Below are 25,184 nucleotides of genomic sequence, written 5' to 3' on the forward strand. Positions count from 1 at the left end.
AAAAAAAAGAAAAAAAAAAGAAAAAAAAAAGAAAAAAAAAAGAAAAAAAAAAAGAAAGACCTTTGGTTTTGTGTGGTATATTTGTGTCCTTAAGACTTTCGATATTTTACTTTAAATATTATCAAATTTCTAAAAAAAATTTAATGTTTATACATTTTTGACAGAGAGATACAAAGACAGGGAAGGGCAGAGAGAGAGAGGGAGACAGAATCTGAAGCAGGTTCCAGGCTCTGAGCTGTCAGCACAGAGCCCGACATGAGGCTGGAACTCACAGACCACAAGATCATGACCTGAGCTGAAGTCAGGCGCTTAACTGACTGAGGCACCCAAGTGCCCCAAATAATTATCAAAATTCTAAAGAGTATTAGAGTTTCTTGTTACTCATAATGAATGGACTACAGTTAGGCAGAAGAGAACAGTACCCACGTTTTGAGAGGAAATCTGAAAAAAATTAACACAGTTTGCTTCCTTTCTAAGAGTTTACTCTCTCCTTTGCCTCAGAGAAAGTGAAAATTCCTACATTGGCAAATTTCACTGAAAACAGGTTGTTAGTTTTTTTCATTCAAACTTCGAGCTTGGTATGAGACAGTACTGCACTGTGTTAATACCTAGCTATGAAACTGTGGTCAGGTTAATAACTTACTAAATTAGGGAGAATTGAGTAATGTTGGTTGAGTTACCCATCTCTCTAAATAGGAAAACTGCTGTAACTACAGTATTATCACTAACTCACTATGTCCATGAGCAAATCAATCATCACACCTTAATCCCCTCCCCTCCCCGCCAATATCAAATTAAGGTTACACTCTTGCTTTCCTATTTATCTCCTGGCCATGTTCCTCAGCATTTTGTTCTTTAGGGTCATAACTTCAGACAACAGTCATACCCAGGATGCATTGCCACAAGCAAGATGGCTGGCTAAAGGACTGAGCAAGTTAGATTGCAGTTTATGTTCAATTCCCCCAAGTACCACTAACTCCTACTCTTTCTGAGACCAGATTTAACAGTGTGGTAGGTAGCCCCGGTAATTCCTGGCCTCACAGTAGGCACACCATTGCACAATTCTCTCCCCTTAGGTGTAGACTGAACCTGGTGACTCTCCTCTAACAAAAAGAACATGGCAAAAGTTCTAAGATATCACTTCTGAGACTACATGACAAAAACATTGTGTCTTGCTCCTCCCTCTTGCTCTCCATTTTACTCACTCTGATCATGCTATATGGTACCCTGTGCAGAGGTCCACAGGGAAATGAACTGAGGGAGGCTCCCAGCTAACAAAGGATCAAGACTTTCAAACCCCATTAGGAACAGAGTCCTGCCAACAAGCATGTGAGTGAGCTTGGAAGTGAATCCTACTGCTTTCCAGTTGAGCCTTCAGATAAGAGCACTGCTCTGGCCAACACTTTGATCACAGCCTTTTGAGAGACCACGAGGCAGGTGTACCTCACTAAGCAATGACTGGATTCCTGACCCACAGAAACTCTGAGCTTGTAAGGGGGTATTGATTTAAGCCACTAATTTTTGGGATAACTTTCATGTGTAACAATAGATAACTAATAACCAATACGGTCAAAAATCATGATACAGTACGTTCAATGAAGTGGTGGTTTGCAAATGTCTATGTCTCTAATGGTTATAACTCACTTTAGTGTGGTACTGAGCTTCAAGGAGCATTTTTTAATGAAACAGAATGAAATGAAATGGAATGGAATAGAAAATATATCAGAACTTGTAAGTGTTAAAAATAAACATTGCCTTATAAAACTTTTATTTTATAAATACATTTCATACACTAGGTCATGTTATAAAATGTACGTGTTAATATGAATTGAACAAAAAATGTTTGAAAGACACAATCCTAAAGGGCAACTGTAAAAATCAAACAAGAAAGAAAATTAAACTTTTGCTGTGGTCTGATTGTGTTTTCCCCAAATTCATAAGTTGGAATCCCAATGTAATGTGATATCAGAAAATCACATGGGTGGAACTCTCACAAAAGGGATTATTGCTCCAATAAAAGACACACACACACACTCCACCCATCCCCTCACCCCTCACCAGAGTTCCCTGGCCCCTTCCACCATGTGAGGATACAATGAGAAATCTGTAACTTAGATGGCCATCTTCACTGGAACATGCTATGCTGGAGCCAGAATTCTAGCCTCCAGAACTGTGAGAAATGAACTTTGTCTTGTTTATAAGCCACCTGGTCTGTGGTATTTAGTTACAGATACCCAAATGGATTAAGACAACTCTCTTCCCCTCTGCAAACGAAATGTTGAGACTTGGATCAAGTCATACTCCTCTCTAAAGATTTCTGTCACCACATCAGCCTAATGGCTTTCTCCACCCCCTCTTGGAGTATAAGGCCTGTAAGAATCCAGTGTCAATAGCAATAAGTTACATTAATTTATTATTTATTGTTTATTATTTATTATTTATTGCTCAGCTTGGAGTATTTCTCCTGCAATAATAGCACTATTCTTGAGAGCAGGAGCTGTGATTCACTTCTCTGTGTTCTCCATAGTATATACTGTGGCAAGTGTAAAACATGTGAAGAAGTTTTTGGATCACCTTTGATGATGGAGGTTGATTATGAAAGAACGCAGGAATGAGGAGGAACACTATAATTTGTCTCCTTGTGTTAGGTTGAAAAACAGTACCCTTCAGAGAGATCCATATTCTAATCCCTGGAGCCTGGAAATGTTACTTTATATGGAAATAAGATCTTTCCATATGAGATTAAGTTAAGGATCTTTAGATGAGGTGATTATCCTGTTTTATCAGAGTGAGTCCTAAATGCAATCACATACATTATTTTAAATGGGAGGCTGAGGGACATAATGCACAGATAAAGGAGAAAATCATTGTGACTTCAGAGATAGAGATTGTACTAATACAGCCCCAAAGCAAAAAGTGCTAGTAGCCATCAGGCTTGAAGAAGTAAGAAGAGCCTCCCGAGGGAGCAAGCACAGCCCTGGTTCCAATACTTTGCTTTCGACCTAGCAGATACTGATTTTGTACATCTAGACTCCAAAACTGACAGAGAATACATTCCTATTATTATGCCATCTAGTTTGTGGTAATTTGCTACAGTAGACACAAGAAATCTATACACTTAATACCACCTTTACCTTTGTGCCCCAGAATATCCAATATTATGATGTACAGCAGGCATTACTAGTCTCAACAATGTTTCTTCAGGAAACATTCCTATTTATTGAGAAATTTCAAGGAAAATAGCCAAAGAGGCAGTGACCAACTTTCTTCCCAAGGAGGAGATTAGGCTGGGTTGGTTGGTGCCACATAATATGTGTAACTCTAATAGGCAGTCCTCTGGACAAATTATCTTGAATGCAAGTGGACTTTCCCATACGGTAACTATGAGGTCATGCTAGTCTTGATCAGGTTACCTAGAAGCAGATCCTAAGACAGGTATTCTCATTCAAATAATGGATTGAGGGATGCTGTCAGGGTAAGGGGAGTAAGAGAAGCAGAACAGTTGGGGCGAAACAGAGGTAGATGTGGCCTAAGCCATAGACTAGTTTCAGCCTGATTCTATGGAAACTTGTTACACCAAAAAGTTGGTCCCACCATGAGGCAAGGGTGCCAGCCTTTGTATCCCCAACCTGCCACTCAATGATTGAGAGATGGGAAGATGGGAGAAGAAATAATGACCTCCCAAGCAAAGAGCAATAATAATTATTATATATTATTTATTTATTTATTTATTTATTTAAAGACCATGCATGAGTGTGAGCACATGTGCATAATTGAGCAAGGGAGGAACAGAGAGAGGGAGGGAGAGACAGAGGGAGAGAGAATTCCAAGCAGGCCCTGTGTCATCAACCCAGAGCCAGACACAGAGCTCAGTTGTAGGAACTGTAAAATCATGACCGGGACCGAAATCAAGAAATGGATGCTCAACCGACTGAGCCACCCAGATGCCTCTGAATATTATTTACTCACTCTGAGTGTGAACTCTGGATTCCCTTAGGCTGTTGCACAGAGTGGCAACCTAGTAAATCTCAATCTGGCTTCAGAAACAAACCTGACCTTCAGTAGAGTAAAGGTGGGATGATATTCAGGTCAAAGAAAGCCTTTACAAGATATGACATAAAGGTGGCAACATGTACATATAGGCCTGTGGAAGGACCTCACCATAGCAGGTAAATCTACAAACTGAGGGAAGCAGAATCTGAGGGCATTTGTGACCACACCAGGATCCTTGTTTGAGCCCAGGATGAAAAGCATGATCCAAACATGGCCTATATGGAAACATAGCTATTTTATTGGGTCTTCAGACAGAAAGGGTGAAATGGCAAAGTATCCAAAGAGGCGTGAATTCTACCCTTCATGCAGGAAATGACCTGCAAAGCCTTGATTTTGATCATTTAAATCCAACACTTCCGAACAGGTCCCTGAAACTTAGAAAATGCCTCATGACTCTTCAAAACATTTCTTAGACATGCTAGACTGCCTCATTGCTGAAGTCAGCTGGTGCAAGAGGGTGGGCAGAGACAGGGGCAGTGAGGGAGGGAAACAAGGGGGGGCTAGCTACACACGTCTACTGGCCCAGTCTCAGGGGCCCCCCCACACCCCGGCAGCCCTGTACCCAATTCCCTCAGCTCTGTCCTTAACTAGCATTTCCCAGGCAGATCCTTGGGTTTCCTGTCTTGGGAAAGACAGATGGGAGAGAAAGAAGAGGAAACAGACAGAGAGAGAGATGAATGAAATAACACTGCAGGCCTTTTTTATGACATTTTCAAATAGTAAAACACCAAAAAGTCATCCACCAAACTACTATTTCACAAATGAAAGCCATTTGAATAATAATGATAATTTTAAAAAAACATATGATGTCAGAATAACAGGCCATCCTTTAAGGTGAAGAGATTTCATTTTAAGGAAAAACTCATTACCTTATGCTTACTTTTTTCATTTTACCTTCTGACAGCCAGGATTTGAGACCACAGGCCATTTAAGCTCTCTTCTTCTCATACACATTGAAAACAGCTGGGCCCCTTCCGACCCAACACAAATGAAGAACAAATGAAATACGTGCTCCAAATAAAGGATGTGCAAAAGTCACGGAAACTCTTCAACCAACTGTTCCCCAGTCGAGTTCTGTTTAATACCCTAGAGAGAGTCTCATGATTTTGGTAGGCCTGCTAGAAAAAGTTTCAATAACCCACAACAAATTAAAGTTTAGCTCTTTTTTTGTTCGTTTGTTTGTTTTGAGAGAGACAGGGACAGAGACAGAGAGTGAGTGCAGGGGAGGGGCGGAGAAAGATAGAGAAAGGGAATCCCAACAGGCTCCACACTGTCTGTGGGTGGAGCTAGATGCGGGAGTCAAACTCATGAACTCTGAGATCATGACCTGAGCCAAAATCAAGAGGTGAACACTTAACCAACTGAGCCACCAAGGCCCCCCCAAAGTTAAGTTCCTATTCTACGTGTTTCTATTATTTAACACTTTAAAAAATAAATACGACGTTCAACATTTATTGGGTAATTGGCTATATGTCAGATGCTGTGCCAAGACATGGGGAAATAAATATGCACTTTCCTCATATTTAAAAATTAAGATATAATTTATATACAATACAACACATATTTTCTTACTGTGTATTCTAGGAGTTGGACAAATAGGCTGGATATCCATCACCACAATGAAGATACAGAACAGTTTCATCCACTCCAAAATCTCCCCTTTGTAGTTAACTCTTTCCCTCAGCCCCAATTCCTGGAAACCATTGATCTGTTTTCTGTGCCCACAGTTCTGCCTTTTCCAGAAAGTCCATATAATAATTCTTCAGATTTCATATGAGTGGAATCATAAAGGAGATAGCTGTTTGAGTAGATAGCATCGTATACCTGACATTCTTCTGTTATGTTTATTCAGCAATCCCTTCATTGTTACTGCAAAGTACAATGCACTTTGTCTATGTGTTTATCAGTTGAGGGACAGTTGGGTTGTTTTCATTTAGGGGGTACAGAAACTAAAATAACACTACTATGAACATTCACATTGGGCATACTCATAATATTGTGCAACCATCACCACTATTTCATTTCAGAATATTAGACAGGGATGATGATTAATTTTGTGTGTCATGTTGACTGGATCGTGGGTACCAAGACAGTCTGGATGTTTCTATGAGGATGTTTTTGAATTGAAATCCACGGTAAGAGAACTCCTTTCAGATTTTAAAACCTCTATCCAGTGGATCTGGACAGATTTGAGAGGAAAAGCCAGAAAGAGCCATATAAAATACTCATAAGCATAACTTGATGAATTAAGAGGTTACAGTCATTGGAGCATTGCCTGCACCTCAAAGCAGCATGACCAAGAAATGTGTAGCATTAAGATTCTAAAAGAAAGTTTTGCAAAGACAGGAAGAGAACCAGGAAAGACATGTACAGACTGAACCCAGGCCTGAGCTAAATTCTGCTCTCATGGAAGAATATCTCTTAGAAGGGATTACCCAACTCACACAGGAGAAGTTAAACAAGATTTATATAAAATAAGGGATTTTTTTTTGATGGACCCAGAAGGTATTGATTTTATATTTTTCATTACTAGATAGCCCATAACACAAGATACAGAGGAGTGTGATTGAAAACAAATGTCTGGACCAGAAGGCAAAGAATATGTGAAATGAAGGCAGTCTCTTAATTCTAGCAAACAATCTGAAAAAGAATGAGAGCAGCTTGAGAAAGAGAGTCAACTGTTAGGGATCAATTGAACGTTCCCCAAAGTAGAAGGGAAGCAACAAAGAAGGGGAGCACTAGAGGTGTAGCCAGGATGGCAGAGAGAGGTCAAAGAGAAAATGCTACTCAAGTCTGGAAATCCAAGAGCAAAGAGAAAAGAGCAAAAGAGGGCCTGGAGGTGTACTCAGCAGAGGCACATTTCTGGTCTCTCACCCCCTGGGGACACAAGCTTCAGTAGCATCAATAGCAACTTCGCCCAGAAACCTGTTTGGCTATGATTCTCCAAATACAACAAATATGAGAAGGAGGGACCTTCTCCAGAAAGCAGATTTTGAACTTTAGACTTTCAGGCCATTAACAGGAGATCTGAGTTTGAATATTAAGACTTTTTTGAATTGGATCTTCTCAAATATTTTTTGAACTTTATGTTCTTTTCACAAATTTGACAACATGATGGGATTTGTTATTGTTGTTGTTTTAAGTTTTATTTTGAGAGGGAGAGGGAGGGAGGGGTGGGAGGGAGAGAATGAGAACGAGGAGGAAAAGGGCAGAGAGAGAGGGGGAGAGAGAATCCCAAGCAGGCTCTGGCTCTGTGCTGACGGCATAGAGCCCAATATGGGACTAGATGTCATGAACCATGGGATTAGGAACTGAGCTGAAAGTGATGCCTAACTGATTGAGCCACCCAGGCACCCAAGGGATTTGTATTCAAATCTGGGGTATGTGGCATGGCCAGAGGTTTAGTGTAAGAGCTACTTGATGCATTTTATATCAATATTTCCATTTGCTCTCTGGACAGATCATCTGAGGTAATGTGGGACAAAGCAGTCAGACAGAACAGGCTAGGAAATAGACAACTGGGTGAATCCCAGTCTTGGTATAGAATGGTCTTGGATTTAATTAATACTGACCTATTTTAGAACCATCTATAAGCACATACATAACAATATGCTGGATGTGCAAATATAACAAAGCCAAAAGGAGAAAAGGAGTTGGACCTGAGGGAGGGAGGGAAGTGGACAGAGAGAGAACAGAAGGTGCCAAACACAGCAAAAACCCAGAAACCTTTGAATTCAGAAATGAAAGACAGCGATTTATTTTTTTTTATTTATTAAAATTTTTTTTAATGTTTACTTATTTTTGAGAGAGATACAGAGTGTGAGTGGGGGAGGAGCAGAGAGAGAGGGCGAGACAGAATCCAAAGCAGGCTCTAGGCTCTGAGCTGTCAGCACAGAGCCCGACGTGGGGCTTAGACCCACAAACTGCAAGATCATGACCTGAGCCCAAAGTCACTTGCTTTAACAACTGAGCCACCCAGGCACTCCTGAAAGGCAGCAATTTAAAATCACAAATAATGGAAAGCACCCACAACAATAATAAATGAAAGTTGTTTAGATGCAAAAGCCCGACAAAAAATAAATGAGTGGAGGTTGCTTGAGGGATTGTATTGGTCAGGGTCCTCCAGAGAAAGAGAACCAATAGGATATATAGAGACACCTATCTATGAGGTGATTTATTATAGAAACTGGCTAAAGTAATTATGGAGGCCAAGTCTTATAATCTGCTGTCTGCAAGTTGGAGAACCAGGAAATCAGGTGGTGTGATTCAGTCCAAGTCCTTTGAACCAGGAGGACTGATGTCCAGCTCAAACAGAGAAACAAATTTGCACTTCCTCTACCTTTTTGGTCTATTCAGGCACTCAACCATTTGGATGGTGCCCAACCACATTCAGGATGGTTATCTGTTTCACTCAGTTCACCAATTCAAATGCGACTGTCTTACAGAACACCCTCATAGATACATCCAAAAATCGTGTTTTACCAGCTAACTGGGCATCCCTTAGTCCAGTAAAGTTGACACATAAAGGCAACCATCACAGGTGTATTAAAAAATTCAGAGCAAGCAGTTTACCACCAAGGTTATATTAACCTTATTCTGATTATTTTATACTACCTTTCCACCAAAGAGTAAAATGGAAGAAGGCAGTCCAATCTTAATTGTTTTCCCCCTCTCTCTTAGACAACTAAATGCAGAAAAGAAAAGTGACACACACACACACACACACACACACACACACACACACACACACAAAGGAGAAATATCCTTTTTGCTAAAGGGAGTGGAGCTTAACAGAAAGTCACAGGACCTCTTTGTTCAGAGCAACATGGCCCCAATGATACACACAACCACAAGACTAGGTGAAGCCTCACTGATAAAATGAATTCCTGCAAGATAAAAGATCAGATATTACGTGTCCAAACTGCAACCCACATGAAATAAAATTAAAAAGCAAAAGGGAAACCAAAGCAATTTCTGATTTTGGACTATACGATATGCCATTACTGCAGCAAAGAAAACTCAGATGACAAATAACCTGACTGGCTGGTGACAGAGGTACAGTGGCTTATGCCAAGTGGTGCTTCAGTGTGGTGCCTGGACTCTTACACAGACCTTCTCTGTGTATGTCCTTCAACCAGGGGAATCACCACTGATCTTATAAAGGAGAGAATCCCTTTGCTGCTTTTCTCCTCTTCCAACAAGAAAGGACTCTAATCAGAAGGGGTCATCTAAGTATTGTTATTAGATAGGTAATATCTAATACCTTCTTAATGGATTATAAAACCTAAAACATTTGTCATTCCATCTGCCAAACCAGAGTTAGTTACTTCCATGAGTCACAATAAGATTTTAATATATGAGTTTGCCAGTGAGGAAAACATAAGGTAATATTACCTCACCCCCTTTTTTTTATTTATCCACAGCCTGGGAGTTTGGAAGCTGGCTATACTTCATCTTGAAATGATGCCCAGATACATCTATAACAAAAGGAAACTCTTGGGTAAAACATTTCTCTTCCTTTTCCCTGAAGTCCTTCCTGTATTAGGGTTAACTTTCTTCATGAAGACTTATTGTCCATTTTGTAGCTAGGGCAGCCATATAATTTATGGTCAAACAGGGACACCGGATGTAAAAGGGGGCAATGGGAACATACCAAGATTCCAGGCAAACCTGGTCACCACATGTATGACATTTCCTCGATGACCTTGTTATGTTAATGGCTTGTTTTATGAGCATCATGCATTATTAATTATGCATTAAGTTCTGAGTCAAGTTTTTCTGGATGAAAATAGCTGAGACACCTTAAACTACCTTAAGCCAAAAGACAAAGGGGAGAAGATTTATTTTAAGTGTGTGGACAATCCCATGCAATCTGAGAGCAGAAAGCACAGCAGGTCTCACGAGACACTTGTGGAGCCAGAGCCTAGGACAGTGTTGGGAACCAAGGATGTGCACCAGTTGGTGGTCTAACTACTCTCTCATCTCCACTTGTCTCTGCTCATCTATTTAATTCTTCTCTTTACTCGAGAGTACAAATAACATAATTTCTGGGAAACTGTGGGGTGCAAAATGCCTGGGCTCAGAATGATAGCTCATTTTCAAGATGCCTCTATGTACTCTGGCCAACATGGTGTCCTAATTTTTTGGGCTTTTGTGCTCAGCTATGCAAGATACTTGAGGTTTTGTTACTCACTGAGTTTTTTTATATAGTTTCTTAACTGCATTTCTCTTTCCCAAAGGGGCATCTGGAAATGTGTATTGGCAGAGGATTTAATGTGGGCGATGGGTGGGGGGCAGGCAGGCAGACATGCTACTCCTTCCTCATTGCAAAGGAGAGCTCTGTACAATGAATTTCCTGAACCCCCTGCCTCTTCCCCTCCCCGCCAGATGCCAACAGGACTCCTATGGAGACATACTGAAACATAGCCTGCTGCCTGCAGGAGCCTGCATGGCTGAGTGTGAAATATGCAGGTCACTGGAGTGAGATGAAACACAGTAAGGGCTCTGTGTTCAGATTCTGTCTGCCGGCTCTGACAGCAGAGAAGTACTTTCAATGGTCCTAGAGGGGAAAACAAAAACTATAGTAGAAAAGACTGTTGTTGAAAGGTGACTTTATATGCTAACTGAATGTCACTTAGGAACATTTGTCCTTCTGGCTACACTAAATGTGGGCCACTGTGACAAAACCTGGCAGAATAGCACTGAAAATGACACCAGTCACACACCCTCAGGTCACTGACTACAACCTTCTTCAGAAAGCCAATGTTCAAATCCCCCAGAATAAAGTGAGTGTCCTTGTATGCTGACAAGAATTGGGGTACCAAAATAGCCTGTTTTGGTCCCTGGGATATCTCAACTAATCTTATCAAAGCATTTTTAAATGCCAGAAGCTTCTATCACCTGGTTTCCATTGGCTTCTCAACTTGCTATTCCCCACACTGATTTTAGGGAACATCTGTTCTATAAACCACAAGAATTTTTAAACCTCAGCATCTAGACCTGGTTGAACTGGCCTGATTAGGAGGTCTGCAATTACTTCCCAGATGGGAATTCTGGCTTTTTATGCCAGAGATTCTTCAGCTGGGGAGCTGTTAAGCTAGGGTTGTCCTGGGAGCATGGAGCCTCAGCTACTAGCACCCCTCCCACCTCCAGACACACTGCCAACTCTCCTCCTCTGTGCTGTCACTTGCCCACCACATGGTTATGGGGGGAAACCTGGCTCCCTGCCCCAAGCTCATCCCTTGAGGACTATTTCAAGTACTCCTATCTAGTATCAGAAGACAGGGAGGAGGATTACAAAGACATCTTCTAGTGTTATCCAATAGCTTTCCTGAATGATGGAGGAAAAAAGAAGTCCTGAGGTACCAAAATAGAATCCATCAGCATCATTCAACTTCACAGCAAAAGAGCCTCTCTTTCCCTCTTCATTATTAATGAAGTCAAAAAACAGTCTGAAGTTTCGATCCAGGAAGCACCAAGGGTAAATGTGGTAAACTGTCTCTGTCTATCGGGCTCAGGGTTGACACCTTCCAGGGCAGGCAGCTCAGTGTGTGAGCATCTGGCCTGCGATCCAGGTGTGGGCTTGCTGTGGGTGCAGACAGAGGCATAGGGCCAGGCCTGACATAGAAGGATGGAGCACACTGGCACATTTTCCTAGGCAGAATTCCCAGTCAAGAACCAGAGACAGATGTGCATGGACATGGACTTTATGGAATGTAATTGTTAGCGTCTTCCTGCTCTCAAGCAGATGAACACTTTCATTTTCCTGGAACACTGAATTAACTTGTTTTTATCTTTATCCTGTGAACTCATGTCATTTCAGTGACAATTACAGCCATTGGTATTAATCGGTTCTTTGAACCATTAAGATCTTTCTGCATGAGGGCTGAGGATAAAGGAAGGGCCTGGTGGGCATTCAAGTTCATTTCAGCTGAAGCTGTATCTTGTTTTCAGCTTTCCATTCTTTTTCTGAGTCAGACATCAGAAAAAAAAATTTCTTTAACTGCTTTAATTTAAAAAGTCTAATATTAAATGAATGGTGTGTGAAATCCTAAGCCCATAAAAGGAAATCTGGTGATGGCTGTTCAACTGGCTCACGATACAGTAGTTTGAGCTACAGTTGGAGCTTGACATGTATAGGAGACATAAACACATATTTTCTATGACCAGATAGTTGTTCTAGACATGTCATTTCTATTCAGAGATGATTCACCCAAACTCGCCTCAGAAGATCTTGACTTCCCAGGATAAGGATACATTGGTGGAACCTCCCACATTTTGCTGTTTGTAACCGCTGACCAGCAGTTACTGGGATAACTTATTGACCTTGGAGTGCAGTCTAGCTGTGGAAGATGCTTTCTCTGAGCAAGACTAAAAGTCCAAAGGAGATTTTTATTTACTAGTTTGACATAATTAGCACCAGTGGTTTAATCAATTCAGAGACATAACTTGTTCCCTATATGACCATCTCACTCTTATAGAGCTGACTGTGCAGACCACACTTCAACTTCTCCTCTTTGATACTATCCAGAATTGACTGGCTAGATTATTTTGTGCCAAGGCAGTATAATTTAGGCGATTATAATCTAAGTGATATTGTCTGTGTTCCCATAAATCTCTCTAGAAAAATAATATTTTACATATGCTATAAAAGGACCATCTGGGCAGTTTTAAATGGTTATACAATATGATACAAAAAAAGTGCATTTGGAGTAAAAGTTTTTTTGTTTTCAAACACACTCTATTTGCTCCGCATCTTCATAGTTACTGGTCTTCCTAGTGAGGGTCTGCTGGTCACACACCTGGCGAGGATTAAATCTGCACTAATGAGACTTAAGGGTGGTGGCCCAGCCACACTACTCTGAGCAAAGTGTGGGTAGGTTCAGTACACTGCATGGACCACCTGGAAGCCAGGCGGTAGAGCAAGCTTTGGTTGTGTTCCTGGAAGACTGGTGACCTATCCGTGGTTCCAGCAAAAGGAAGAGATCTGTAGCTATTGCTGCTTCTGTAGTCCAGGAACTACACATTTGGTCTTTCTCTATCTTACCCGTCCATTTGGAAAGAGAAGGTCTTTTAGCTACTCACTGGCCAGTTCACCACAATATCAACATCTTCTTTCATGAAAGTTTTTTTTAAGATAAAAGAAGAGACTAGAGGTTCTGGGTGCTAGTACCCGTCAATAATTTAGGATAACATTCTCCTTGGGTATCTCATCACTGAGACAGAAGCAACAAGCTTTATCAGCTATAATGAATTAAGACTAAAGGACAAGTGCACAAAATAAAAATAACTACACAAATAGGAAGAAACACCAAACTGCATTCTTTGTCCTAGTATATAATCCTTTTCTCCCTAACCAGATGGCCTAGCTTCGCAACCCTGCTAGTCAAGTGTGAACTCAGAATGTTTCCAAGGAAGTCTCAGATTCTCGGGTATGAACTGTCAGTTTTGTCTTAAAAATTCATAGTGCAGATTTGAGTTCTGGGCCTGGTAACACTGTGTGCTCATGTCCACACCCTCTCAGCACTCAGCAACACCCCCATGGCTCCCCAAACTCCAGCACACTGGATCCTCTCAAAGCAGTACATTAGAACCATAGATGCTGTGTCTCTTAAACAATTTGAGGGTTTACAAACTCATGGCAGAATGTATAGAGATGTACAGTCTTGAACTCTGAGGCAAAGTTGGCTTCTAAGGAAGTATGGAAGAATGAGTTCGCTGTAGGGGATTTACCTCCTTTGGTCTTTAACAAGAAGCTAAAAGCAAAACTTTTCAGGGATTTATTTGTATTGCCTGCAGATGAAATTAACTACAATTAATTTTTTAAAGTTTATTTACCTATTTTGAGAGAGAGAGAGAGAGAGCGTGGGAGCATGCAGGATAGGGGCAGAGAGAGAGGGAGAGAGACTTCTAAATAGGCTCTGCACTGACACAGTGCCCCATGCAGGGCTTGAACTCACAAACTGTGAGATGATGACCTGAGCCAAAACAAAAACTCAGATGTTTAACTGACTAAATCACCTAGGCACCCCAAATACAATTAAAATAGGACATACTGGGGAGATGATGATCCATGGTTATAGCCTGCCTAGTAGTGTCATGTCTACAGCTACAGTTATGACCAATTTGGAACTCTAGAGACATAAATCCCAGACTGAACCCGAGTGCTTTCAGTCAGCCCTGAGCCCAAGTCATGAGAGAGCAGGGGGTTAAGGCCCTCAATCAGAAACTTCCAAAATTGGCAGAACAATCAATCACTGGGCACTACAATTATCCTGAGAGGGATGGATAATCTCTTTCCCAAACTTGTTCCAGCTCCTCACCCCAGTCAACCCCATATCTCCCCCTCCTCTAACCTAGGATAGTGCCTGGAATTCCAGTATTAGAGACTCGTTTTTAAGTACATTGAGTAAACAAAGATTTTCAGTCTTCTTTGGGAGGGTAATATGGACCCAAATTATGACTGGTTAAATATTTCCCCTACCAGCCTTCTGTGGGAAGAACTTCATTCACACTGCTCTCCCGCCATTGTTTTGACAAAAAAAAAAAAAAAAAAAAGGGTTCAGAAGCATATTTATGAAAGGCAAAGTCAAGAAGACAACTTTTCATATGATAGGGTAGAACTGAAAACACTGGATTAGAAAGCTGGAGAAGGAGGAGAGGAGAAAAGAGAGCATGGAACAATCAGCTGGGTGGAAAATCCTCAAGGTCAGTTTTTACTTATTTTGTTTTATTGTTGTTTTCTGCTACCCGTTTTTGCCATATTACTTAAGATTTCAAGAAAGACAGTATTTTCCCAAGGATGTCTTGTTGGACTTTTGTTTTGAGATAAATGTTAAGGACAGAGCCAAAAGGCCCAGATTTACTTTAGGTCCATCTACATCTTAGCACAAAGGGCAAAAGCCAGCCAAATAAGAGCAAGGTTTTGGTGAGATGGGCTGAGGTATGAAAAGGGACTGAGGGCTGAGGTATGAAGGGAGGGTGTGGGGCAAGCCTCCCCTGACACACTGCCTCTCCTCAGTTCTACCCTACCCCACAGAGCTCCTTGGTTTTGGTCGATGTGCTCTTGCTGCATCGAAAGAGTACCCAGGCAGCTGCCACTAGGGAGTGGAACAGTGGCAGCTGGGAGGCTGGGCAGAAGTCCAAGGGCTCCTGGCTGCCAGCACTCAGGCCTGCCCACCCTCTCCACCTACTTGCTCCTCATTAAGGAGTCAAGGACAAACCTGAGCCCTCCTCAGTCCCTCCACTTTCTCCCAAACCCACCAGTGTTCCAAGGATGACCTTATGGTACAAACCCCAGGCAGAAGCACAGTGCTTGCTTCTCCCTTAAAGCCAGCCTCGAGCCAAATGCTCTTGTGGACTAACCCTGTGAGGGACAGGCAGAGGAAACTCAGTTAGAGGAAGTTGGCACTTAATGGCGAATCTGGCTGCCTACAAAGAGATTTATAACTGGGAATTCAGTGCCTCTGTGGTGCTTTTAGAAACAGTTCCTGGCTTGACTAAGAGAAACTTGTGGAAAATGCCTGTCACTCATGTTCCTGGCAGATCTGCAAGTGTTTTTATGGCACAGATGTAGCTCTGATTGCTCACTCTACAAACACAGACAGAAACTTTGTCAGAACACTGGCTATGGCATGTGCCAGGTGGCAGACTAACATGGTGGATGGAGCTCAAAGAGCAAAGGGTCATTTGAGCACCAGAGAGGTGAGGACATGTGTTCTCTCCAACACACTGACGCCACCTCAACACTGTACCCTCCACCTTAAGGATAAAGTACTTCCTTCTGCCCTCCACCCCAGAGTATCTAAGGGCACCTGGGAGACATTAAGTTCCATTTATCCCAAGTAATATGGGTTGAATCAAAAAAGGTATACTGAAGTCCTAACCCCAATACCTCAGAATGTGACCTTATATTTGGAAATACATCTTTGCAGGTGTACTTAGTTAAGATGCAGTTTTATTTGAGTAGGATGGGCTCTGAATCTAATGCGACTTGTGTGCTTATAAGAGAAGACAAGGCCATGTGAAGACAGAGAGACAAACAGGAAGAGGATGGCTCCAGGTTGGGTAGAGCCAGAATGTGGAGTGATGTATCTCCAAGCCACTGAATGCTAAGGATTGCTGAGAACTGCCAGGAGCTATGAAGAGGCAAGGAATGACTCTCTTCTAAAGCCTCAGAGAGGGTATGTATCTGCTGACACCATGCTTTCAGACTTCTAGACTTTAGGAACTCTGAGAAAATAAATTCATGTTATTGGAAGTCACCCAGTTTTGGGACTTTGTTACAGCAGCCCTAGAAAATGAGTACACCATTAAGAAAGAAAGAAAGAAAGAAAGAAAGAAAGAAAGAAAGAAAGAAAGAAAGAAAGAAAGAAAGAAAGAAAGAAAAAGAAAAGAAAATGACATCAAACAACATTGGCTTGATAACTGTCATCCTGAGCTGGCCAGCATGCAGAGGTAAGCTAACAGAGATCCCAAGCACACTTCCCCCCAACAGCACCAGGTAAAGAGCATATTCTACAGCAAAATATTTCTGTTGTTTTCTAACTGAAAATGCTTCTCTTTCATGGTCCTTGGGTAGATTCATAATCCATTTTTTAAATGTTCATTTATTTATTTTTGAGAGAGAGAGAGAAAGAGAGTGCAACCGGGGGAGGGGCCGAAGAGAGGGAGACAGAGAATCACAAGCAGGTTTCAAGCTGTTAGTGTAGAAACTGACACAGAGGCTTGAACTCACGAACCTTGAGATCACAACTTGAGCTGAAATCAAGAGTTGGACACTTAACCAAATGAGCCACCCAGGTACCCCTGTCATCCCTTTTCCGTATCAAACAGATCAAAGCATTAATTGTTGTCACCTCGTCCAAAAATAAATATGCTAATTCCTGGAGACTTTGCCCTGTGATTTAGACTTTGCAGATAAGACAATCCTGGGGAAGAAAAGCTCAAGTATGTCTATTTCATCTCAATAAAGAAAGTCTTAATCATTCCAGAAGAAAACAACCTAGTCACCTGCTTAGGTCTAAGGGTCTGGGATGTTAGCCATACCTTCTTTGGGCTTCAGTCACTCACCTCTGATTAGAGTTTGGGGCTGAATGAACATAACCTTCAGTTTTAGCCGTGGCAGTGAGTGACCTAGCAGACCTTGAGCTGTCTATAAAGAATGTCGATTTGACATCATTTTGGGGATTAAATGGAAGGGAAATTCGGCTGGAGAGGGTGGAGACTATGTAATCTAGGCACGATAAAGCCACTACTGGAGCCAATAGAGGATGGCGAAGATTAAGGTTAAGGGTACAGAGTAGCTTTCAGAGAAAGAAGCAACTTGAATGTAAGCAAAACAAAAAATTTTTCTAAAGTCTGTCACAAAATTCTGCATGTAGTAACAGAATATTAAGGGAATTTCCCTCATTTCACTGAGGGAAGAAAGGGTTCATTAAACTGATTTTAAAACATCTAGATTTCCAGAAATCATTCAGGCATCTAATAATATCAAATGTTATATAAAATAGGACAATTGAGAATTAAAGAACAAAAAATAGATTATATAAAAGAGAAAGGAGTAGATGTTACAGGTACCTGGTACCTGTATAAAATGAAATGTTGTAATTGAATGCTAAGGCAAAAAGAAATAATCTACTATAGTTTTCCTTACATATAATGTACAAACTTATCTACAAACTTTTTCCTGTAAGTGAGCTAGAAATCTTTACACCATTATTCTATATTCTTTTTATGAAGAAATGATCATTTTAGGTGTATGGGTGTGTGTGTGTGTGTGTGTGTGTGTGTGTGTGTGTGTGTGTGTAATTTCTTCAAAACTTACCAGGCTCATCTACACATTCAATGCACTCCCAATCAAAGTTGCACCAGCATTCTTCTCAAAGCTAGAACAATTCTAAAATTTATATGGAACCACAAAAGACGCTGAATAGCAAAAGTAATGTTGAAAAAGAACACCAAAGTGAGAGGCATCGCAATCACAGGCATTAGCCACTATTGCAAAGCTGTAATCATCAGGACAGTATGGTATTGGCACAAAAACAGACACATAGACCAATGGAATAGAGAACCCAGAATTGGACCCACAAATTTATAACAAAGCAGGAAATCTTTGGACCCACAAATCTTTGACAAAAATTGTGGGAAATTTGACAAATCTTTGACAAAGCAGGAAAAAGTATCCATTGGAAAAAAGACAATCTCTTTAGCAAATGGCGCTGGGAGAACTGGACAGTGACATGCAGAAGAATGAACCTGGACCACTTTCTTGGTCCTTTCTTCCTTTCATTTGTGTACATCATACGCAAAAATAAACTCAAAATGGATAAAAGACCTAAATGTGAGACAAGAAACCATCAAAAGCCTAGAGGAGAAAATAGGCAACAATCTCTTTGACCTCAGCTGCAGCAACTTCTTATTCCACACGTCTCTGAAGGCAAAGGACAGAAAAGCAAAAATGAACTATTGGGACCTCATCAAGATAAAAACTCCTGCGCTGCAAAGGAACCAATAAGCAAAACTAAAAGGTCCAACAAAATGGGAGAAGATATTTGCAAATGATATATCAGGCAAAAGGCTAGTATTCAAAATCTGTAAAAAACTTACCAAACTCAACACACAAAAAACAAATAATCCAGTGAAGAAATGGGCAGAAGAATAGACATTTTTCTGAAGAAGACATCCAGATGGCCAACAGACACATGAAAAGATGCTCAACATCACTCATCATCAGGGAAATACAAATCAAAACCACATTAAAATACCACCTCACACCGGTCAGAGTGGCTAAAATGAGCAACTCAGGAAACAACAGATGTTGGCGAGGATGTGGAGAAACAGGAATCCTCTTGCACTGTTGGTGGGAATGCAAGCTGGTGCAGCCACTCTGGAAAACATTGTGAAGGTTCTTCAAAAAATTAAAAATAGAACTGCTCTACTACCCAGCAATGGCAGTACTAGGAATTTATTCAAAAGATACAGGAGGGGGCGCCTGGGTGGCGCAGTCGGTTAAGCGTCCGACTTCAGCCAGGTCACGATCTCACTGTCCGAGAGTTCGAGCCCCGTGTCAGGCTCTGGGCTGATGGCTCAGAGCCTGGAGCCTGTTTCCGATTCTGTGTCTCCCTCTCTCTCTGCCCCTCCCCCGTTCATGCTCTGTCTCTCTCTGTCCCAAAAATAAATAAACGTTGAAAAAAAATTAAAAAAAAATAAAAATAAAAATAAAAAAAAAAGATACAGGAGTGCTGATACATAGGGGCACTTGTACCCCAATGTTTATAGCAGTGCTTTCAACAATAGCAAATGATAGGAAGAGCCCAAATGTCCATCAACTGATGAATGGATAAAGAAGATGTGGTTTATATACATAATGGAATACTGCTTGGCAATGAGAAAGAATGAAATCCTGCCATTTGCAGTAACATGGATGGAACTGGAAGGTATTATGCTTAGTGAAATTAAGTCAGTCACAGAAAGATAGATATGTTTTCACTCTTATGTGGAGCTTGAGACACTTAACAGAAAACCATCGGGGAAGGGAAGGGGAAAAATAGTTTCAAACAGAGAGGGAGGCAAACTCTTAAGAGACCATTAAATACAGAGAACAAACTGAGGATTGACGGGGGGTGTGGGAGAGAGGGGAAAATAGGTGATGGGCATTGAGGAGGGCTCTTGTTGGAATGAGCACTGGATGTTGTATGTAAGCAATAAGTCACAGGAATCTACCCTGGAAACCAAGAGCACACTGTATACAATGTATGTTAGCTAACTTGATAATAAATTATATTTTTAAAAAGGCATATTCTTTGGTGACATGAAGTATTTCAAGTATCATTCTTCAACTCTAAAACAGTAAGAATTTTTGCAGGTTAAGTCAAGAATCTAAACAAATGTTAAAATTATATCACTCTTTGTTTCAAAGTCATACAAGAGTTTATCATTTAATCAAACATCTCATATAATCTACTAATTATTCTACATTATCCTTGATGAATAAAAATTCATTCAAGAGAAAAAAAAAAACCTTACCAGGCTGAAATGAGGTTCAGTTTAAAGTTTGCAAATGGATTCTCTGATGTCTACGATTAACATCTATCCTTAAGAAATAAGTTTGTGATAAGGAGCCAGATTAAAAATATGCATGATTTTACAGTAAATATAGTCTCCCTTACTACTGTCAAGTCTTAGAGCCACAGACAGAGCTATGGGAGATAAATGAAAGACAATCAGATCTGACACAGCAAGAAATGAAGATGATACCTTTAATCCTCCAGCGGTGTAATTATCTCCTGAAAATCCCAGCTAGCAGAGAAGTCTCCTTGCTATTATTAGATTTCTTTCAGTTTGGGATGTAAGTATATGCCGAACATCATTCACTGAAAACTACTGGTTTCTCTCTCAGTGTGTGTAAAATCTGAGTTCAGTGGTGATTAATTTGGTCCTTGAGCTAGGTGAAGCTTCATTTCAACTCTCCCTGAGTGCAAAGCTTAATTCTGAATGAATTGGCATGTTGCCCCTTATTCTACTGTTGTGTGTGTTCCCAGAAAACAGCAGGCCTGTTCTCTTGGACAGCTAAGATTCTTCCAAGTTCAAGATTTTGTTCCAATGACTGTTTTTTCCGTCAGCAGTTTCAAAGGTTCTTAGTGGCATTTCTTTTGTAATGCCATAACCAAAGAATTGAGTGTTGCCCAATTACCTGATCAAAAGAAAGCCCTCTCATCACGTCACTTGACTTCATGTGTCCTCCGGCTTGCTCTTTGTGGCTGATGGTGTCATGTTTCCAGAATCAACCGTTTCAACAATGGACAAAATGACTTGTAGGCTCAAAAGGATTAACAAAATCAAAGATGCACATTTTATATGTAAACGAAATATGTAGAACACACACTTAGTAGCAAAGAAATATGATGAACAGAAAGGTTAACCAAATGTGTAACTAAAAATTAATATGGGAAAAGACATTTTCCAATATTTAGTGGATGGTGTTAGTACTTGTTGGACATCTCTGTGAGCCAGGCATTGCGGACACTATATGGATGTTAACTATATCCTAAGTAACCCTGCTAGGTAACTACTGTTGGGCTCCTTTTACCAGTGAGAAAGGGAGGCTTTAAAATGTTAAGTGGCTGTCCAAGACCGTTCATCTACAAGTATTAAAGCAAGAATCTAACCTTGCACCTGTATTATTTCTAAGGTATTCTCATTCTCTTCCTATTTTACCAGGGATACTGACAGCAGTCACCTAAATAGAAAATAACTGACTTTTTAATACACGTTTATAAGCTAACGATATTCACTACAGCCACTTTTGAGTTAACCATAGCATAATCACTGAAGCCTTTCTTCTCTTGGCAAAAGTCAAAGGAGACTTGTTCAACTGTCAGGCCAAGTCAATGTTTTCCAACCCAACAGTCTTCAGTCGGGGGAGCCTGCTTCTTCCTTTTCTTTCCTTCCTCCTCAGAGCATGGCAGCATCAGACTTCATGTCTGCTACCCATCTCTCTGCTTTTCCAGGGGTTGACAAATGAGAATGGCCAGCTCACCAACCCACAGAAGACTCAGCCTTGGAACAGCCTGCCCTTGGATCTTCCACGTAACTGACTCTCTGTACTTGAGCAAGTGGAGTTTCTCAGTGACCAGCAGGGAAATTAACAGACAAGCTGACCTATGACATTAGAGGCCAATTCTGCTTCTTTTTGGTGGTTTCATGAGACTATTAGAAAAAGTGCCCTCTAGTCCTGGAATACCTGCAACTCACCTGCATAAGTGATCACTCCCCCAACACTGCTCCCCTGAGAACTTTTATATTACTGTAACCTCTGCCATCCTTCTTTCTTATTCTTCCTTTCGTCCTTGCCTTTCCTTTCCATTCCTTGTCTATTCTATTTAAAATGTTTGTTTGTTTATTTATTTATTTAGAGAGAGAATGAGTGTGGGGAGTAGGGAGGGAGCAGAGAGAGAGAGGAAGAGACAAAATCCCAAGTAGGCTCCGTGCTGTGAGTGTGAAGCCTGATGCGGGGCTCGATTCTGTGAACTGTGAGATCATGACCTGAGCTGAAACCAAGAGTCAGAGGCTCAACTGACTGAGACACCCAGGTACCCCTTCCTTTGTTCATGTGTGTGTGTGTGTGTGTTTGTGTATGTGTGTGTATATATATATATATATATATATATATATATATATGTGTATATATATGTATATATATATACATATATGTATATGTATATATATGTATATATATACATATATGTATATATGTATATATATATGTATATATATATATACACATACACAAACACACACACATATATATATGTTTGTGTATATATATATATATATATAAATGAACTTCAGGTGCAGAGGATTGCCTTAATCATAGGTCTCAGTTCATGTTACACTATTATCATGAACCCACACAAGGACTCTTTCCTGTTTCGTATAAATGTCCTTCCTCCTCTTTCATCCTGATCTCCATTCCTTCCTCCTCAGGCCTCCCTGCTAATGTGTCTGATCTGTGTTACTTGCGTATATACGTTTGTGACAGACACTACTTCTTGTCCTCCTTACTAACATACTAACAGAATTTGTAGCTGAGTATTAGGCATGACTACATCACTTAATTTTGGCCAATGGGACATGGGCAAAAGTGATGTGCCAACTCCTAGGTAGCCCTCTAGGCAACCTTTTCTCTCTTCCCAGGGGGCAGATTGTGATTATGTGGTAGGAGATCAAGCAGCCTTGCAGGAGATAAAAGCCATGACTGGAGGTGAGAAAGCAAAATGATAGAAGCAGTTGGGTCCTTGATGATTGTGAGCCTCAATATTCCCCTGGTTTGCCTACCTGAATTTTTATAGGAGAAAAAAAATCTATCTAGTTAATCTGTTATCATTTTGAGTGCTTCTGTTAAAGCTACTGATCCAGTTTCGTAAATAAATACAGCATCTTTGCAAAATATGTAGGGCAATTTAATGGGTCTGCATTTCACAGTGTAAGTGATATTGTTCTCTTTCTTTGGGTTTTCACTCAGCACTATTTTATAAAAATCAGTCCCTGCCACAATGAGGACCTGTAGCTCCTGCTTCTAAGTGCTAGAGTAGACCACTGTGTGCCTCAACCATATTCCCATAGTATTTCCCCACATGATTCCTTAGTGATAGATATGTAGAGGGTTTCCAACTTCCCACTATCACAAACAACACCATGATAATCTTTGTATATCCCTAATGAAACTTTAAAGGAATTTCTCTTGGGTATATGTAGAGAGAAAAACTGATGGTCATAAAAGTCTCATGTTTATTCAATTAAGTTCTGCTAAATCACTTTCTAGAATGGCTATACCAGTCTGCACGTCCATTAGCAATGTCTGCAGGCTCCAATTCCTCCACAGCCTTGCTAATGCTTTGTGTTATTTAAGTTTGTAATTTTTGCCAATGTCAAGTGACCCATTTGTATTTGCCATTCCATGATTATTAGTGTTTATATAATTGTTCATATACTTGCTAGCCATTTGGGTTTTCCTTTCTGTCAATTTCCTCTTCATAACCTTTTCCCACTTTCTAATCTACTCTTGACATGAATTCATGTTGGTTTTAGTCACTTCTGTTCATGATCCTTCAAGGCAGAAATCCTTAGCACCTTATTCATTGAGACTCTATAGCCATTTAATATCAGTTTCCTCATTGGTCTGCAACCCATATTAATTCCCACAACTTGGGGCTCCCCCTACCCCAGTGCCCCTGACGTTCCCAGCATCACTGAGCTGCCAAGTATCCTCAGCTTCCAGTAACTCTACTGGGGAGCCAAGTCTCCACCCTCTCATTCCCCTTCACTCTATATTTTAGTTCCCATACCTAAATATGGCCGTCAAATGGCCGTCAAATGACCCTCTTCCTTTCTGGTACACTTTTTTGCTTCCTCTGCAGTTAAGGAGCAGAGGGGAACAGGATGGATTTGGATTATGCAGCGAGAGGATAACACTTAAGACTTCAACATTTGGAAATAAAATTTGGATGAAAATGTAAATGACAGACCTGTAAGGTTCTTCCTGATTCCAAACAGTCCAACTCTTTAGAGTACATGTGGGAATTTACAGAAATTTTCTTGTCAAACCAAGAGGTTTCCATTAGCTGTATTTCTTATTTTCAGCTTACTTTTTATTGATATTCTCACCAAAGGGCTATTCTCCCTCTGGATTTGTTAACACTTGTCTGCAGCTTAGCAAAGCCTACCCCCATTTACAGTAGGAGGCCATGAAAGTTGTCAAAACTGTATTTTTTCTTTACAGTAACCTGGGAGAATGCCAGCCCACAAAAGTCAGTGCAAAAAAATCCATTCAGCCATACAGAGAAAAATAATTTAAAAGAGCTTACCAACTAACAAACCAAGCAGGGAATAAAGCTGATTTCTTTCCTGGAATATAAAGAGGAAGGATGTACCACCTCTGTGTCCCTTGGTGTTGACCAGGGGACTTTATGATACAACAGTTTCTTAGCTGTCGCTTTTGGCCCTAAAAATAGTTCACTGTTACGGCACTCAATTCAGTAGTCAATACACACAATATCTTGACCTTTTCTTTTCCACCACACCTGCTTGGGAAAAGTCCAACACTGGATTAATTCAGCCATGCTCCTTCTCTGCTCCCACAGAGAAGTACTCCTGCTGAGCCCCTCTGGCAAAGGTCATACCATGGTGCTGACTGAAGCTCTCGGCAAATCCATGGTCTCCAACCACATCTGGGGTTTCATCACTGCCTGGCAATCTTCCCATGATCTGTAGATTGCACCATTATCCCAAAGACACTCTTTCAGACTTTCCTCTATCTTTTAGGTCACTTTCTTGAAGTTCACTTCTTCCTTCACTCTCAACACGTCCTAACCTCCTTCTTGACAGAGGATAAGGCACAGGAAAACTCCATCAACTTCATATCCTCCCTCCTTCTATTCATCTGTATTTCATCCACCTTTTTGACCTTCCGTAGGGCAGTGTCCAGTGACTTCTCCTGCTACATGTTTCTACCTTTGTCGACAACTCTCAGCTGCATCAGAACCAAGTCAGACACTCGGCCCCAGCATCCAGTCACCCATGAACTTCTGTTGCTTCTCCTTCTTTAATATTGAAACTGTTACAGAAATGTA

General features: G+C 40.8%; 1 long non-coding RNA gene across 1 annotated transcript in view; it reads right to left on the minus strand.

Annotated features, from left to right (window-relative positions):
* LOC109492847 overlaps positions 1–21,925 on the minus strand; it is a 44,786-nt gene extending 22,861 nt beyond the window's left edge. Inside the window, exon 1 of the long non-coding RNA XR_002146808.2 lies at positions 20,311–21,925. This is a non-coding gene — a long non-coding RNA (uncharacterized LOC109492847). The remainder of the gene's footprint in view (positions 1–20,310) is intronic.
* Positions 21,926–25,184: the final 3,259 nt, after the last annotated feature.

Source organism: Felis catus, chromosome A1, assembly GCF_018350175.1.
Source record: "Felis catus isolate Fca126 chromosome A1, F.catus_Fca126_mat1.0, whole genome shotgun sequence".
Taxonomy (NCBI): domain Eukaryota; kingdom Metazoa; phylum Chordata; class Mammalia; order Carnivora; family Felidae; genus Felis; species Felis catus.